At 38.9% G+C, this 17,551-nt stretch overlaps 1 protein-coding gene across 2 annotated transcripts in view; it reads right to left on the bottom strand.

Annotated features, from left to right (window-relative positions):
• MCF2L (MCF.2 cell line derived transforming sequence like) overlaps positions 1 to 13,798 on the bottom strand; it is a 57,020-nt gene extending 43,222 nt beyond the window's left edge. The window contains exon 1 of one of the 2 annotated variants that reach the window (XM_053935439.1): positions 13,725 to 13,798. The gene's annotated coding sequence lies outside the window, so the exon portion shown is untranslated. The remainder of the gene's footprint in view (positions 1 to 13,724) is intronic. The other variant, XM_053935440.1, reaches the window with a different exon arrangement.
• Between the last annotated feature and the right edge of the window lie 3,753 nt (positions 13,799 to 17,551).

Here is a 17,551-nt window from a genome sequence, read left to right as displayed (position 1 = left end):
TGGTAGCAGACCTGGCTCTAGAGCAGCTCATCCTGTAACCACAGTGAGGCTTCTGCTCAGCCCCAGGATGAAGCAGGACACTTTTGGCAATGGGCTTGAGTAGTTACTTAGCATCTGTGGCCTGGGATTTAGGTAGATTTTTCTCAAGGTACTTTCTTGACACAAAAGCCATCATTCTTCTGAGTGTCAAGTCTGAGTCCTTGAACAAAGGAAGTAGACACTTGAGCTTCTCAAACATTTGTCTCAATGTTTGAAGAGCATGGTGGATTTGTTCCCTGGCATCTCAGGAACCACTCAGCTACTTTGGCTGAACTTTACACTATAAAATCAGGTGGCACCTCACAAATGGAAAGAAAATTTGGCAGAACTGTAAACAACTAGAAAGCAACCCTTAAAGTGAGAAATATTAGGAAACCTTAGCAGAAGCACCTGTCTCTTCAGGCTTTTTAACATTTCCCATATGAACTTTTTTGTCTTTAATGTATTAACTTGTATCCGGTGTACTTTCTGAAACATAATTTATATAAACTCCTAATTCAAATTTAGTATTTCCTTCCTTTGTTTCTCTCCTAATACATGCACAAAAAAAAAAAAAACCAGATCAAAACAAAAATCCCAAAACATCATGGGATAAGCACTGTTCTTCTGTTTATTCACAAGAACAAAGAACAGAACATTTTTAGAAAGTCAGGGAACCATCCCTGCTTCTGCAGGAAATGTGTCCAGCAAACTCACAAAGGCCAGGTTAGAAAGGTAGAAAGTGGAGGAAGAGGAGCAGGGCCACAGAGGACAGGAGAAAATGCAGCAGAGGGTAGACTTTCTGCTCAGGCCCCTCCTCCTGTCTTGGGGAGCCAGTGTAAAACCTTTAGGAGGAGGTGTCAGTGAGGTTGAAATACCTGCCCAGCAAGCAGCCAGTTTTCCATGCAGAGCAGGAACTGAATTTTCCACTTAGTGACTCCTCAGTTTAGATTATGGGGACATCTCCTCTTTGTCTTGTTTGCAAGACTTATTAGCTCATGCACTTGGGGGAAAGGGTGGGAAAGCTTATGGTACATAGGACTGTGGAAAGAAACTTCCCTCTGGGGTATGTGGAAGCAATTACATAAACATCCTCTGAAAGATCCTTGCATTTCTCCAAGGTATGGGTGGTGACAACTGCTACACAAATAATTTCCTATTGCTTCCACACTGCTGTATGAAAGCAGTTAGTATATATTGATCTCTGCTACAAATGAAACAAAGTAAATCTTCGGGTTCATCCCAGAGACTTGAAAGTATCAAACCTCTGCACGTTCTGTACAGCATTTTAGGTTACATAAGTCCACTTATTTAAAACTGAATTTAGTCTTATAGATTTATTATTGAACAATTGGCCTACATGACAGTTGGGACTGTTCCCAACCTCAGCTACCTTGGCATACAAATGGACTAGAAAATCTTGCTCTCAAGGGCTGAACAGCTATTTCCATAGTAGGACCTCAATAACATTTCATGGAGAATTACTGCATTGAACAGAGCACCAAGACAATGTCTGCAGCAGTCTGTATCATAAGCAGAACTCTTAGGATAGGGTACCACCCTCTCCTAAATCTTCCTCACCCTCAGCACAGTGACATGCACACACCACTTCAAAAGATGTGAGGTCTGGGGCACCTCACAAATCCTGATCTTTTTGGGCATACAACTGTAAACCTATAGAAGAAGGACTTGGAACTGGCTCACCCACTCATCATTGGTCACTTAGCTTAGGAACAGGCCATTGGAAATCAGACACATAATGAGCAAGGTTGCTGTTTCCCAAGAGAAACTTTGCATTCTACACTTGCAGAGACAAGACACTTCAAACTGACTGAACCTGAGCCACCTCAAAGACTATTTCTCCATCTCTCCTGTTGCTGCTAGGAATGATTTCTTGCGGGGTGAAGGGGAGACAAGAATTCTTTCTTAATCATCGGTGTTTCACACACTAAAAAAATGAAATCATGAATGCCCCAGCAATTAATGCAAGCAGAGAACAGCCACCTCCGTAGTGGCCTCTATAAGCTCTAGGAGACAGTAAAATAATATAGTGAAGAATGTGGTATTAATGGCATTAACAAATCAAGATAAAAATCTCCAGTACAGCAACTAGGAAAGGAAAATTAACCAGCTAAGCCCTGTGGTGACATTTCACTGTACCAGTTTTATGCTGGTTTGCCAGCAAGGAAAAGGGCAGTAACAATTCACCTGGCATAGCCTTGCTGCACATCTCTCCTCCTGCCCCTTATGTAGGGTAACCCACACTACTTCAATTCGATCATTAACTACATCCTAGAGGATGCAGTGTTTCCTAGAGCAGAAGAATTTAATGGGTTATGAACTTGACAAAAAAAAAAAAAAAAGGAAAATTCAGCTGTAACATTATAGAAAATGTAGCACCCAGCCACTAAACTGTAATCAGATCTAGAGCAGTTAAATTTTCTTACAATTCTTGATTGCTTGTTATTGTAAAACTTGCTTTGTTTCAAAACTGGCCAATTCATCCACTTCATTCCAAAAGAAATCCACCTGCTGGGTATTTTTAAAAAGGGACAAAAAATTTCATATTTGGCACGTACCCCTAATTTTAAAATATTTTAAAGCTGCTTAATAATTTTAAAATGTCTTGTACTCATTTGATCTTTAAATATTTTTATCTTATGACAGCTTCTTTCTCACAATCCAAAGTAAAACTAAACTTAGGGACTTAACATTTTAAACCAACATCTCTAAGGAAAAGAAAGCAGACTTGTGCTTTCTCAAGTAAATGATGAAAATAGGTTGATATACATCATACTCCTCAAAGCTCCAGTTTGAAAGCCTCAGATATTGCAGGCTTTTATAGCCCAAAGTACCCAGTCTCACTGCAGAAGGTTCCTGATTAAAACAAATTAGAGATAGCAGGAACTGAAAAATAACTAGAAACCAGATACAGGAGCTCTTACATTGAACTTCCTCATTTCAATTGCAAAGTGAGCCTGTAGGTTTTATTTAACACTGTATCTAAGCTGAATGCTGCTTTGTAATGCTGCTGCTATTACATATCTTACTTAAGTTTTCTAGAAACCTGCACTTAAATTAGTATTTAAAAGCATTTTACTGAATAGCCTGGCAAATAAAAGAATTTATAATCCTTTAGACTGTGTTACAAATGTAACATTTTATAAAGTTACATAATATTACAAATTATATTCCAAACTTACAATTTATAATTTTTGATGCTCATTAAATTATGTCATATGTAATCACAAAGTAATTACAGTGCTAAGACAAGTTGGAAGTGTTCTGAAAGCTAGACAGTAAAATCTTCCCAGTAACTACACTTGCTCTAAATTAGCAAACTTTAGAATTATATTTTCTATTTTTTTCAACAGAAAAGTTGAGACTTGCATTGTAATTGAGATATCAGTGGCAAAGAAACCATCTGCCAAGAAAATAAATAGAATGAAAATGTACTTCCAAAAGATGGCTGGCTGCATATACAACTGCATGCTGCTGTCATGGCATTCAGTCCTTTAGACAGAAAATAGAAATTTGGTGCCAAGTTCTGCCACGGATGTATGACTGAGGTCAAGTATACTGAACAAATCTGAGGACAGAATTATCTCTAACAAAGGCAACACTTATGAACACCCTGATGAAGCTCTTTGGCTACCTAGCAGACCTCCTGAGCCCCTAAAGCAAACTGGCATGACATTTTGGCTCCCACTCAAACAGTGGGCCTGACATCTTGTGGTGATACTCATTTGTGACATCTCAGTTCAGATTCCTACAAGAATCACTTTCACCTGAGGTGTGTAATTAGTCCATAAGTAATCAGTTCTTATTCCAGCAATATTTATGAGAAAAAACAGAAATTACAGGTGCACTCTATGGTACATGGCACTGCATATGGGGCAAAAATAGGAATGTAATGATTAACACCTTCATACATTAATTCTATCATTTCAGACAGAATTAATATAGTTTTGGCTTTAGTTTTTATAACCTCTATCTCTTCAGCTGAAAACACTGAAGAAGGCAGCTAGTGCAGAAGTGCTGGAAGGACATGTCCACCTCTTCTGTGTCATTGAAAAATCACCCAAAGCAGACCCAAGGAACAAGCTCACCTCAAACTTCCTGAGGTGCTGAATTTAAAGCTGGTGCCTGGTGGTGTGGAAGTCTCTGCACCACACCTGTCTCTCCATATCCTCATCTCTGGAGTCAGAGAAAAAGCTTGCCATTTACTCCTTCCTGTGTTTAACCAGTGAGCAACCTGTACTGTGCTTCAACACAAAAGAAGGCTCTTGATGTAGAAAAGTTTGTTCTATTTGATTACTGATTACTATGACCCTGTCATAGTCAGCTCAATGAACTATAACTGTGGAAGGCAAAACCTACTCAGCTCAAACTAAAGCTGGCCACTGTTCATGAAGAAATATAGGAAAGAGAAAGAATTTCAGCAGAATAAATTTAAAATAAAACAGCCAGAAGTGCTGTTATACAAGTGCAGCCTCTAGTGGTCTGTCCAAAATCACTGAATGCCAAGTAAAAATTATTACCTTTTAAGCTCTTGGCACTAACATCTGTATTTCACCCAACACAGCTGATGCTGTGACACTCCACAGCAGCAGCACAACCTGTGAGCAAGAAGTTACCATTTCTTATTGATGCTTATGCTTCAAATCTGATTTTGAAAATAAAACTTTTTCCCCTCCCTCCACCCCCCAATAAACAACATGCATACTATTCTACCATCTAATTAATTCTATACTGAAATTCTGTGAATAGATATATTTTTAAATGCACATTAAAAAACCCAAAGCATTTACACTGTCTCTTTATTCTGGTTTTGATAGTTACTGCCTTACCTTCACAGAAACAGATGAAGCTGCACAGGAAATTAAGAAAATCTGAGATTCTGTGTTGGAACTGAACCTGTTAAAGCTTCATCATTGGACAAGGTTCAGATAAGAAATTTGATGCATTTCCCTGCATCAACTATGCACCATTTTTTTCCTTATTCCTCAACATTCCAGCTAACTCTCCCTAAATCTTATCCAGGGTACCACTGATGAAAACCTTCTCTCTTTCCTCTCCTATTATGCTTACTTTTGGTCTCAGCTGTTATTAGTTCATGCCCCAGGCATTTCTAAAAACACACTGTATTGCAATTTTCTCAGGACTTGGGAGCCATCAGATAACCAAAATTGCATTTTAGGATCTCTCAGCAAGCGGGTAAAGAAGAATTTAGATGAATGTTGGGTTGTGAGGTGGCATAAATAAAAACCATCATAGGCAAGTGGTTAAAATTTGCTCACGAAGCAGAAGAGATGAGCAGAATCATAGAGCCTGGCAGAGTGACACCATGAAAATACATGCCTTTTGCCACTTTATAAGCATAGGCAAGAAAAATTACACATGATGCTATGTCAGTGACAGGAGATCTTAAAAGCCAGATAAACAGGAGAAAAAATAATGAGCAACTTCAAAGAGCTTTGTCTAAGGGGCTATTAACAATTCAAAACTTCACAATGATTGTAGGTCAGACTGCCACAGGCGATTACCTGTAGCCCTATGCCTGTTCTGAAAATTCCTCAGTCACAACAGAACTGTGACAACAGCAGCTCACAGGACTCTGACAACAACAGCTCACTGCACTGCCAGCAGAACAAAAACCCACAAGGAAGATGGGCCACTACCAGAGACATCCTGGCCACTAGGCAAATGCCAACTCACTAGAGGGCTTGGTCCCAAAAGCAACCAGAAGTCTTTATCCTGCATAGAACTAGGTTTCTTGAGATTGTGAGATACAAATCCCAACATATTTACATGAGGGAATTCTGTCTCAAGCACTGCTTGTGTTCCTCGGCCAAATGGACAGCACTGGTACACGCCTTATTTATTTTAAAATATTGATGCCAATTTATATAACATGCAAGTCATCCTTCTTCTATCTCCCCACTCAGATTCAGAGATATGGGCATCAGTATCTTCCTTGATTGGTCCCTATATCTGCTCTTTATCTCCTGTGCTCCTTTAGGTCCTCAAATCAGCCTCTTTTCCACTTTTAGCAATTCCTCCTTAACCACGACTGATTGGAAGACAGTAATGCTGGCTATATCCTATCGTATATGCTGACCTTCTTTCTGCTCCAAAAAGCTTATGCTGTTGGGGGGGGAAGCTGAGGGAATGTAGCCAGGGTTAAAAATAACAACTGAAGTGTCCAGGCATCATCATCTGCCTGGGCCTGGACATCTGCTTGTACCACATGCACTCACCGCCTCTCCATGGTACCCATCAGCCTTTTCTATGATAACTGCATAGATTCATAGAATGACTTGGGTTGAAAGGGACCTTAAAGGTCATCTAGTTCTGCCTGCCCAGAACTTCACAAGCTTTATCCCACCAAGGAACTGAAATCAGAGCAACCTTAATGCATTTTTGCAGGTAAAAGAAAAATTAATTTAACAACTCGTTGCTTAATAGATCCTCTTTTAGTGTATGAAATTAAGTAAAATAGGAATTTTTAAGGAAGAGTTATAATTTTCTAAATGCAAAACACAGTGTGATTTCTTCAGGTCATGCAGAGCTGCTTTTAGAAGGACTGTTTGAAGAAAGACAACAACTTTGAGGACTCATTTAGACTTAACTACAGATGGCTGAAGTAGGTCAAGTTATCCTGGAGGGACAATTAAGGATAAATAGGTCAATAAAGGCAAAAGGGCTCTATGTCTGTTTAAGCTCAAGTAAATTCAGCAACAGAAAGCCTGTGTGACCCTCATTTTAGAACTATTAAGTCCAACTCCATAAAACATTTTTACACCTATTCAGAACTGCAGTATTGGAACTATACACATTTCCAGGACACTGCAACAACCACTAATGCTACAGCACAAAGTATTGAACAACCTTGCAGGGAATGCTGCACAATTTATTTTAAAACTGTGCCATTACACTTAAAAAGGGATGTTAAATTCTCTGAATTTAATACTGGACTAATAAAAACCTCTGTGTAACAGTCCAGAATTTTAGTAATTAACTTTTACAATTTTACAGTGCTTAATTTACTTTGTCTTATTAGCAGACTAAACTTACCACCGGATGGTGTGTGTCACACATACTACCCAAATCCTCTAAACCCTAAAGGTGTAAATGGGATTGAAAGACTGGAAAGGCTTTACCTGTACAGGGCTGGGCTTTAAAACAAGTTTAAGGCACTTATAAGGTGGACATTGAAACAAGTGTAAATATTTTAAAACCCAGTAAAAATTCAGACTCTAAGTAACAATTTGGGCTTTGACCTTAATCTTGTGCGGGTATGTATCTGACACAAAAGCTTTGGACTACCACTTAAATTTAAGATAGAAGGCTCTTACTTCAAACCTAAGACATTACATTCCCTGTCTTCAACATATGGTATTTACAACTGTTTGGCAGCTGTGCTCTGAGAAAGGAAGGGTACACACAGCGTGACAGATTTTGCTGGAAGTCCTGGGATATTCTCACTGACAAATTTGAGGGGCTGCCAAGGTAACAGCAGGGTACAGATTCCCTATCTTCAGCCTGGATTGCAATGCAACAAAGAGGAGAGCAGGGAAATTAAGCACAGCTGACAGAAATAAACTCTGAAGCTGCAAAGCTGTTGCTCAGCACGTCAGTATGAACTGTCAGGGCAGCTGGTTTTTGGCACTTCTTTCCCATTACGTGATGATGTTCATCCCTGGCACTCCATAAAACAAAATTGCTTAACTCTCAGCTAGTGGTGGGCTGCCCATTCAGTTTGCAGATAAATGAGCAAACAGAGGCAGTTACCCTCCGACACTGGCTCCTCACAAGGTCTGCTGGACCCTGATGGACTTACAGGCTCAAAACACAGCATTACCCCAACACTGCTGCTCTGCTTTCAGAGCACAGTGGTGGATCTATGCCAAGGAGACTGGCCAGGCCCAAGCTGTGTGTCCCTGACACAGAGGTTTGCTAGCTCCAGCAACAGCCATGCCATGCTGCTGCATGTCCTTCTGGTCCCTACCTAAATCCACCTCATGCTTTGCTGTGCCCACACAGATCTGAACTCATCTAAAGGCTTAGCACACACATATCTCTTTCTGTTTTCCAGTGTTATCCCAAACAATGGGAAGCTGGTATAGTAAACAAGGAGATGTCTACCAGAAGCTTAGCAAACCCTAACTACTGAGCTTTTCAACTGTTGGACATCAACGCTTTCGGACGTCGTCTCGTTCTGTTCCATCACTTGGACAGGATGGCTCCCTCATTTCCTACACCAGAGAGAACCAAAAACAACAGGATTTTTTAGAAAGCTACATGGTGTTCAAGCATTTGTAAACCTTCAGGAATCTCAAAGAAAGGGACGCTCTTGCAGCCAGGAAACTGATGGACACCTTTCAAAACAGGAAACCTGCTGAACGTGCCAAGTTAACCCGAGTTATGCTCAAGACCATGCAGTAGGATAGAATGGCATTACAAAGAGTACCTGTGCAAGGCTCTGTCAGAATACAATCAAAAAAGACCCATGGATCATACTTAATCAGCAGCATGGGACTCAAAGAGGCCATCAAAAACCATTCTGAATTTTCTAATCTACACTACTTATTTCTCCTTAAAGGGATTTTGTGTTTAAGACTTAGCTTTACACTTTTAAAATATTAGCTGTCCAATCTCTTGTGACCACAAAAATTTTAGGTTGCTTTCTTTGTTCAAGGATGAGCCTATATGAGCAGGAAAGAAAAGCATTAAAACTATTATACCCTTTTGTTCTCATAAACAGCATATTGTTTTCTAATTGCAGTAGAAACTGCTAATTAACCAGAAGCAAAACCATATGTTGAAGAATACTGTGTAGTTAAGTTTTTTTTAACCACTGCAATTATATATTAATTTCTTTTGGAGCAAGTTCTCATGCCACTACCCATATTTGGTAAATTCATATTCCAACATTGTGTACACACTTAAGCTAATAAAATACACTTCAAGAAACAGCTGTGATGAGGAGAAATTAAATATGAGTAACACCTGCCTTCAAGGTACACTGCAAATCTTAGAAGTCAATTTACCAGGATCAATAGAAAAATAAAAAAAAAAACACCAAACTTTCAAAACAGAGAACTCTGAATGCCCTGAAATTCCATATTCTTCCTTCAGTTTCAGTACATGTGGGATGTAAAAGGTACATTGCACAGCTGCTTCTCCCACTATGCAGTAAGATTGATGGTGTTTGGGGGTTTTTACTCAGCTAAGAGAGAAGACAACCTTGATCTGAGGGGCCTTTTTTTCCTACCGAGCTCAGCAGTCTTCCCCAAAGGATTCCCAGAGTGAAGTAACAGGAGATGTTCTCTGCAGAAGGAGAATCAGACCAACTACATGGACATTATAGAATCTCAAAATATCCCAAAAGAATGCAAGACATGGCTGACCTCTATTGAAATACAGTTGAATTTAAAGTTGTCACCTCTTACAGACACTTTATCTAGAGATATTACTGTATTCTACAACTCCATTGATAAGAACTATTAATTCATGTGGATCAATATTTACATGTTAACTATTTGTACCAATTCAGCATTTCAGTTAAATTGCTCTTCCTAGAAAATACTGCCTCATGTACTGCCAAAGATTCTCCTACTATTCCCCTTTCTAAGACAATTCTCACCTTTTTAATAAAACTTTATCTTATATTTCAATAATAATAATAAATTATTTGCTAAAAGGAAAAACCTGCTTCAGAAGCATTATGCAGATACCTTACACATATATTTCAATAGCAAAACAGAAGTTATAAAAGCATTAGCTGCAGTCTTCCACTGTCTATTGTAGTCATCCTTAATCCACTGTTTTTTCCTGACAAAGCAGCCATCTTTCTGTACACATGGTACATGACTGTTGTCACACATTATGTCAACAATCTGTACTGAATATTTTGAGATTACTACAAACCGTGTTAGACATCATATTTTATCCAATCATCTACGGAACACAAATTTACCTTGCAAGATTAACAACACCCACCTGAAGAATATGGTTCAGCTTTCTGCTTAATGTTATACAGTAGCACCAAGGTTAACTGAGTATCTTTAAACCGAGATGAGGTATTCCCTTTCCACTGTGTCCTTTCTTAACATCCTCACATATCAGGCATTTACACATCTAAGCACATGCTCTTAGCTCTACTATTTACACTATTCCACTCCATGATCATCTAAGCTGATAGCATGCAACTTTTAATAGTTCTATTCCTAAATGAAACGTGCCACACAAGATATTTTTTATTTCATTATTAAAGTTTACTGTGAAAAAGACAAGAGAAAGTTCACACAGAAAAAAACTTGTGAAACCCAGTGTTTAGATAATACAGAACAAGGACACAGTAAGAGGTGACAAGCTCATGTTTATCTATAAAATTAGAAGGAATAAAAAGGTAGGTTGAGAGGTTTCAGTTTTTCCTCTTTCAACAAACTCCTAAACTAGCCTTCTTTCACTTGGGAAGAGATCTTGAAAACCTGAAGTCACTGCTAAGATTTATTATACCAGTAAATATACTGTTGGGTGAACTCTACTGCAGAGGACAGAAAGATCTTCTTATGAGGCTCTTAATAGCTCCTTACTGTCATCCCCATGAAACATAGTTTCCCTTAACATATGACTCCAGGCAATCAGACAATGTTTGAGTTACTGCTGCCAACCCCTTGCTGTGATCTTGTACAGGGCCAAGTAGAACAAGTAGTTTTCTGAGGAACTGGGATGGCTCCACATGTGTCTGTGCTCTCAGAAAAGTCCATTTCCCCTTAGTCTGTCAAACAGCCAAAATACAAAGTTACATATCCGATAAACTAAATGACAATAACCTGGGAGAGCAGTCCATGCTTATGAGCTGTGGGCTGCACTTCCATCTTTTCTGCAAATCTGTTCTCCTTACACCTCTTTAACCAATTGACAAACTAAAAACTAACTGCTTCCACTTCCTTTAAAAGCCACTTCCAAAGCACCTAAAACAGTATCTGAACACTAGAAAATCAGGGAAAATCCTACCTTACGCCACCTTTAAGAGCACTAGAAATATCCCAATTCAAGTAGAACTGCAGGACTGCCCCTCTTAGGGTTACACATGTATCAACATATGTAGCATATCAATAGCAAAACATCTTTCACAAAGGGATGTATGCTGGCATCTGGCTAGTGTCATTTCTTTGGCTTTTATTCCCATAAACATGCACAAGGCCTCACAACCACAATTTTACTCTATAAGCTTCCGACACTGCTAGTGAAGATATCAGTCAGGAATATCATAAGCCCTTTGAGATTTTATCGATTCTCAGGCACAAAAAGGTGGCACATTTATCAGCATCTTAACAACAGCATTATTTTTACAATATTTGAAATTGACTGTCATCACTTTAAACCTAGAGAACTGTTATATTTACAATAGTGAATACCTTACTCTTAACATCTAGACAGCTGGGCTGTCTCCTTTGTTTACAGTCAGAACAGTCCTCTCTTTCAAAATACTTACAAATTAAAGAAACAAGATAATCCTAGAAGAACAGCCAGACTTAAGGAATGACCACTTCTGGCTCAATACTTACGAGTAATTGTTGTCAGGTAGGAGCAACTGGCAGAAATACCTTCAGAAAATCTGCTCTGATCAAAGTGGTGTGCTGGGATGCACTCAGTGCTCCCCCACCATAACAGATGCTGTTTGTTCTGATGAGAATTTCTCACATGAACCCCACTCTGTGCAGAAGTTCAGTGGGCCACCATGAAATGCACCACCAAGGACTTTCAAAAGGAGAAGCAGATGTGAAATTAGAATATAATTATTTGCAGAAACAGTACCCAAGATATGATCAAGGGATGCTTAGCACCATGCAGTTTAACCACCACCAGGATAAACAAAGAAAATGCAAAAGCTGGCTGTGAGCTTCAGAGTTTCATTCCCTGACAAACTAGGGATTAGAAGTACAACCAGGAGGGGCTGGTTACATCAAGTACAACTTGATGAGGGTGCACTCCATCTCCTACTCCAGATCCTTGCCAAGGACATCAGAGAGCATGGACACATCCAGTTCCCTGAGGAAATCTGTCTCCATATAAAACATCAGCCAATAAACACCTCTCCTTGAGCCAAATAATCCAAGCACTTTCTTACCCACTCAGGAGCCCAGCTGCCAAAATGTAACGACTCAGGGTGAATAGAAAAGTGCTGAGGGAGACTGAGTTGAAAGTCTTGCTTAGGGTGAGGCAAAAAACATGCACAGATTTGCTCCATTGATGCATCCAGTACTGTCATGACAGAAATAGGCTGGTCAAGCACTATTACTGTTGTTTAATTCATGCTGGCTACTCCCCATCACCTCATTCTTTTATGTACCCAAAAGTGTGTTTTAAGAGGACTCACTCCATAATTTTCTCACAGATCAAAGTAAGGTTACCTCTAATCTCCAAACCTTTCAAGGATTATAAAGAGCAGCCTTACTATGACAGTGGTCAGTGTCCTCACCACTCCCAAAGCAGCTCATCCCAAACTCTAGATTTGGGTCAAGATTTCTCAAGAGATGCTTGATTTTGTCCTCAGCCATTGCTTGTCATTCTCCTCCTTGAACTCTCTTTCTGTACACAGGGAGACACTGTCAGAGAAGACTGCAGTAAAGAACTCAAGTGTTTCAGCCTCATCTTTACTGGCTGCTACTAATTTGTCCAGTCCATTCAGCACAGGTCCACATTTTCCTTGTTTATTCCTGTACTGCTAAAGCACCGGAAGTTTTTTTGAGCAGTCCGTGATGTCCCTTTTTTCTTGTCCCTCAGCTCCAGGTGTGCTTTGACTTTTCTGACGCCATCCCGACATATGTGGACAATGTATCTACATTTTTCCTCTGTAGCTTCTCCCTGCTTTCACCTCCTGTATGCTGCTTTTGTATCTCAGCACAGTCACAAGTTCGCTTTCAGACAGTAGGGTCAGCCTCCTGTTACGTCTATTCACGTTCCAGGACGTGCCATTCTTGTACTTGAAGAATGCTGTCCTTCAAAACTTGGCAGCCTTCCATAGCAGATTTACTCTTCAGAACTGCCTTCCTTTGTATCCCACCTATCATTTCCCTGAACAAGCCCAAAATTTGCTCTCTTGAAGTCTAGGGTATGCACTTTATTCTGCTACTTGCCTTCCTCACCTCCATCAAGATTTTATTGGACAGCCCATTGGCAACACTATTGTGCCCTCTAAGAGAGTCAGAATTAATCCTTGGGCTCTGGAAGTCGGCAGACACGATACATTCAGCTAAGTCAGGGAAACTGCTGCAGTGGTGAGGACAAACCTCTGTATGCAGATACAGAGTGCTCCCTCCTTGAGTAATATCCTGAGCAACACCCAGGAATTAGCATGTTCTGCCAAAATTATACATGTGCTCAATTAAAACTCTGAATATTGCATTCTAAGATACAGTGAAGACACGGGAGGATGATGTCCATCATGGAACCTATATCCATACATACCAGGAAGTAATTTTCTGATGAAATATAAATAGCAGCCTGTAATTTATCTAACAACTACCTTAGACAGCTGTCACGAACCAGCATTTATTGACACTGCACCATAAGCTTAATTTTCCTTTTCTTTAATTAAATACCAAGCCTGACTTTTACACCACATGTAAGGGATCAAATGTGAAAAGTCCCTTAGCAGATAAAAGGTTATTTTCTTCTAGACAGGTGCTCACCTTGGAATGCTTGTCAGGTAGGTCAGGACATTCTGAAACTCTTTTTCAGGAATCTCACTGAAAGCTGGATAGTCTGGAAAGGTGATAACAGGGCAGCCATCTCCCCCTCTTCCACCTACAAAAGAAGCAGCAAATGTGTTTACATGCAAGTCTCTACCTAGAGTGAAATTTTCCAGTAATAAAACAATTGCACTTTTTTATCTCTCTCTTTTTTTTTTGGTGGTTTTTTTTGGGTTTTATTTTGGTTTTGGGTTTTTTTTTTTTTTTTTGTTTTGTTTTGGACAGTTTATTCTAAACAATCTCTCTTTTCTTCAGCGCTTAGGAAGTTTTATAGAAAGCAATTTGTTACACCCCATTCACCACATCAGATTTTTTTTCTGGACAAATGCCTTGGCTCCCGTGACCAGTTCTGACACCAGATGGCAGTGCATCTTTCTTCTGATAAACGTCAACTGCATCTAAGTAGAAGCAATTGGGAGAAAGAAAGCAACTAATTTAAAAAACAAAAAAGTTAATTCAGAATTAAGTAGGCGAGTCTCCATCCTGAACAGAACTCAACCCTCTCACCAGTTAGAGCTCATTCATGCAACACCCCCTACCCTGCTCAGTGGCTGCTTTGCTTCCAGGTTGATGAAACAGAAGGGGCAGAACAGTAAAAGATATGGGTGCAGGTGTTTCAAGTGAGATTTCCCATTCCCTGATTATGTACAGAAGGTAAAGCAGAGCTGAACACCTACACTACAGTAGAGCTGCTGACGAGCTAGGTACCATTATATGTATCTTTCCTGGCATTTGCACCACTGCGTTCAATTCACAGACACAATGCTTCCTCATGCACTTCACACACATTCTTACATGCAAAATAATTTCTTTTTAAAGGCATTATTAGTGTTTCATGTCTTTAGCAAGTATACATTCATAGAGACAAGTAGGACACGGGGCTTGCTGAGCCCTAGAAACTGCATGAAGTTAACTCTTCTGGAGTGGCAGGAACTCACTGCTGGGAAGTTATCTTTGCTTCATAGTTCAACAGGAGAAGAAAAACAACAAAAATTACTGTTATAAAATAAGAAGGATAGTTTTTCCAGCCTTGAAATCCAGTAACTGTGCAGAAACCAGCATTAAACTGTATTAACAGCACCAATTATGAGAGCAGCAGTGACTTGTGAAGGTTATTACCCACTTCCAGTCCCTTTGCATCTAACCTCACAGGAAAAAGAAGAGAAATATTTGATCTCAGATTAATTTGATAAAAGAAATCACAACTTCCCTCCAAACCACATGTAATTAGAAGAGCTGAAATAGTATATTTATGTTAATTTGTGGTGAATCTGATTTCCATTTACAAGCTTACAGACAGCATGGTACTGTCCCTGTGAAACTTTTGGAATCAAAATACATGAAAAAAAAATAATGTGCTTTGGATGTATTTAAACAACAACAAAATGCAGCTATTATGAAAATATCACAAGTTTGCAAATATTACCTTTATGACACACATGGCAACACTGAGTCAAGGGAGCTAATTTTAGCTATACAAATATTCACAACACAAATGTAAGTTAAGACCAATTTTGACTCTATTGGTTTTTGTTCAAGCTCTCATAACTAAAGCATTTTCCTCTGTTGTTAAAAGCATGATAATGATTCTTTCTGTTGCTTATGAGGTGTTCTGCTCTCTCCAGAGTAACTATTTTTAGGCACAATCAACATTATTTGCAGTATCTTCATTGGTTTCTTGTTTTGTTCTACTTAATTTCTATAAATAGGACATATGAAACAAAAGAACAACAACAATAGACTTGCAGGACATGTCCTAAAAGCAGAAGTCTGGGCTAGGATTTTCAGGAAGTTCCCAGACCACCACCGATTGTCAAGGGCAAATAAAGCCATCCTGCCTGGTGACTGCCTATTAATTTTCAGTTTCTAGTACAGTCATCTGTGGTTATCTTGGGTCAAGATGACTCTGCCCTGAGCTCTTCGAATCAGTTCTTCACTAATTTTTCTGTGCTGTTTCTCTGCTGGGCCACTTGAGCACACATATACCTTCAAATGCTCCTCAACTGCTTTTCCTTATCAGAGCCCTGCTGCTCAAAAGAGTTTAGGGCAGAGTGACCTGAAATGCTGCACATAAGAGATTCTGTAAATTTCATCTTTAACATTACTGACTTACAGAAGCTGCTCTCTATATTACAATTTTATGATTTGGACTCGATAATCTTGAAGGTCTCTTCCAACCTAGTGATTCTGTGATTCTGTGATTAAATACACAGCCATCAAAGAAAGACAGGTCACTCTAGCCAAAGCAGCTGCTGCTTTAAAATGAGCATTTGTCAGAGAAATGTACAAAATGGCATGGGAAATAAAGTAAATTTATTTAATATTAATTGTGTTGATATTAAATATTAGAAAAAAAATAGTGGGATCATTTTTTAAAAGTGTCCTTTATTTCTTAGTGATGCAGGAAGAAATTATTTTTTTTCCCTTATTCAGAATCATTCTTTTCTTCCTCATTTTTCTTCACCTCTGCAAAAGCAGCATTACACAGTTCATAGAATTAGCTGTGTAAAATATTATTTTCTTTTCTTCATCCAGAAATAAATCAAGCCACAGAACTTAGAGGGAGGAGATAAAAATTTTAGGAAGCTAAGAGGGGTTTTATTGCTGTTGATTTTGGTTTTAGTGAGAGGGAAAGCATTCAAGTGACAAGTACTGAACAATTTCACTTCTCTTATCCTTTTTGAAACACAGGTTTAAGGTAAAAAATTCAAACATCTTATAAAAACTAATTCATATAATAATTTTCCAGCACCTCAGAATTATATGCACCTGATTACAAAAAAAAGACACAGATGAATTTGTGAGTGCTACAACCCATGCAAGTAATTCAACATATACAGAGTAGTTTTTAAAATGAGTTACTGCAATTTTAATCACCATACAAAAAATTAGTAATTTAACAGCAATATTTTAATAAATTCAGGTTGGTTGGTACATTGACTACACCTAACTACCTCAGTCCTAACCTCTGGAAAATCACCTCTTTCATACTCCCCTCTAGCTGAGTCTTGAAATTCCAGCTACAGCTGTTGAACAGCCTTAACTGATTTGCTCAACAAGTTCTGTCCACAGAAGCACACACAAGCCTGCTCTCCTATTTCTAGTCTTACACAGGGATGCACTACACAACTGGAATTTAATAGTTTTATGTGTTTTTAAGACAATCAAGTACCTGAGAGCATTATGAGCATTTTCTTAGTCTAATCTTAGCCTTCTTTAAAAAAAACCCATACATTTCTGAAAGTATTACACATCTCCTTATTTTTGCTTAAAAAAATTATGAGCACTGTTCTGACTATGAAAATGTCAGATTGAATGGATCTAGGGAAAGATGCCTTTACCTATGGCAGGGTAGGGACAGCCTAGATGATCTTTAAAGGTTCCTGCCAGCCCAATCTGTTCTGTGATTCTGTGAAAATTATGAAATACATTTGGCATAATTTCTCTATGAAATATTAAACAAATGCCACTGAGTACTAGCTTTTGTTTTTTGTTTATTGCAAAGAGCAGAAGAGAACACATTAGTCCTTAAGTGGGTGCAGTCTGTAGACATATTACCTGAAACCATTCCCAAGAATTCCTTGATGCTTGTCTTATAGCATGAAGCTGTGAGACACATTCTGCAGCTGAGAGGATATTTCTTTCCAGGCTACAAATGCAAGGACCATAGAAGTAAAGAGGACTGAAGCTTATTTCAGCAATTAAATAAAATCAAACACCACACTGCTTTACATTAAGCAGATCTGCTTCCACCCTACTTCCGTGAA

The sequence above is a fragment of the Vidua chalybeata genome, chromosome 2 (genome assembly GCF_026979565.1).
Source record: "Vidua chalybeata isolate OUT-0048 chromosome 2, bVidCha1 merged haplotype, whole genome shotgun sequence".
Classification (NCBI taxonomy): domain Eukaryota; kingdom Metazoa; phylum Chordata; class Aves; order Passeriformes; family Viduidae; genus Vidua; species Vidua chalybeata.
Note: the sequence above shows the minus strand (reverse complement) of the source record. Positions and strands in the feature narration are given on the sequence as shown.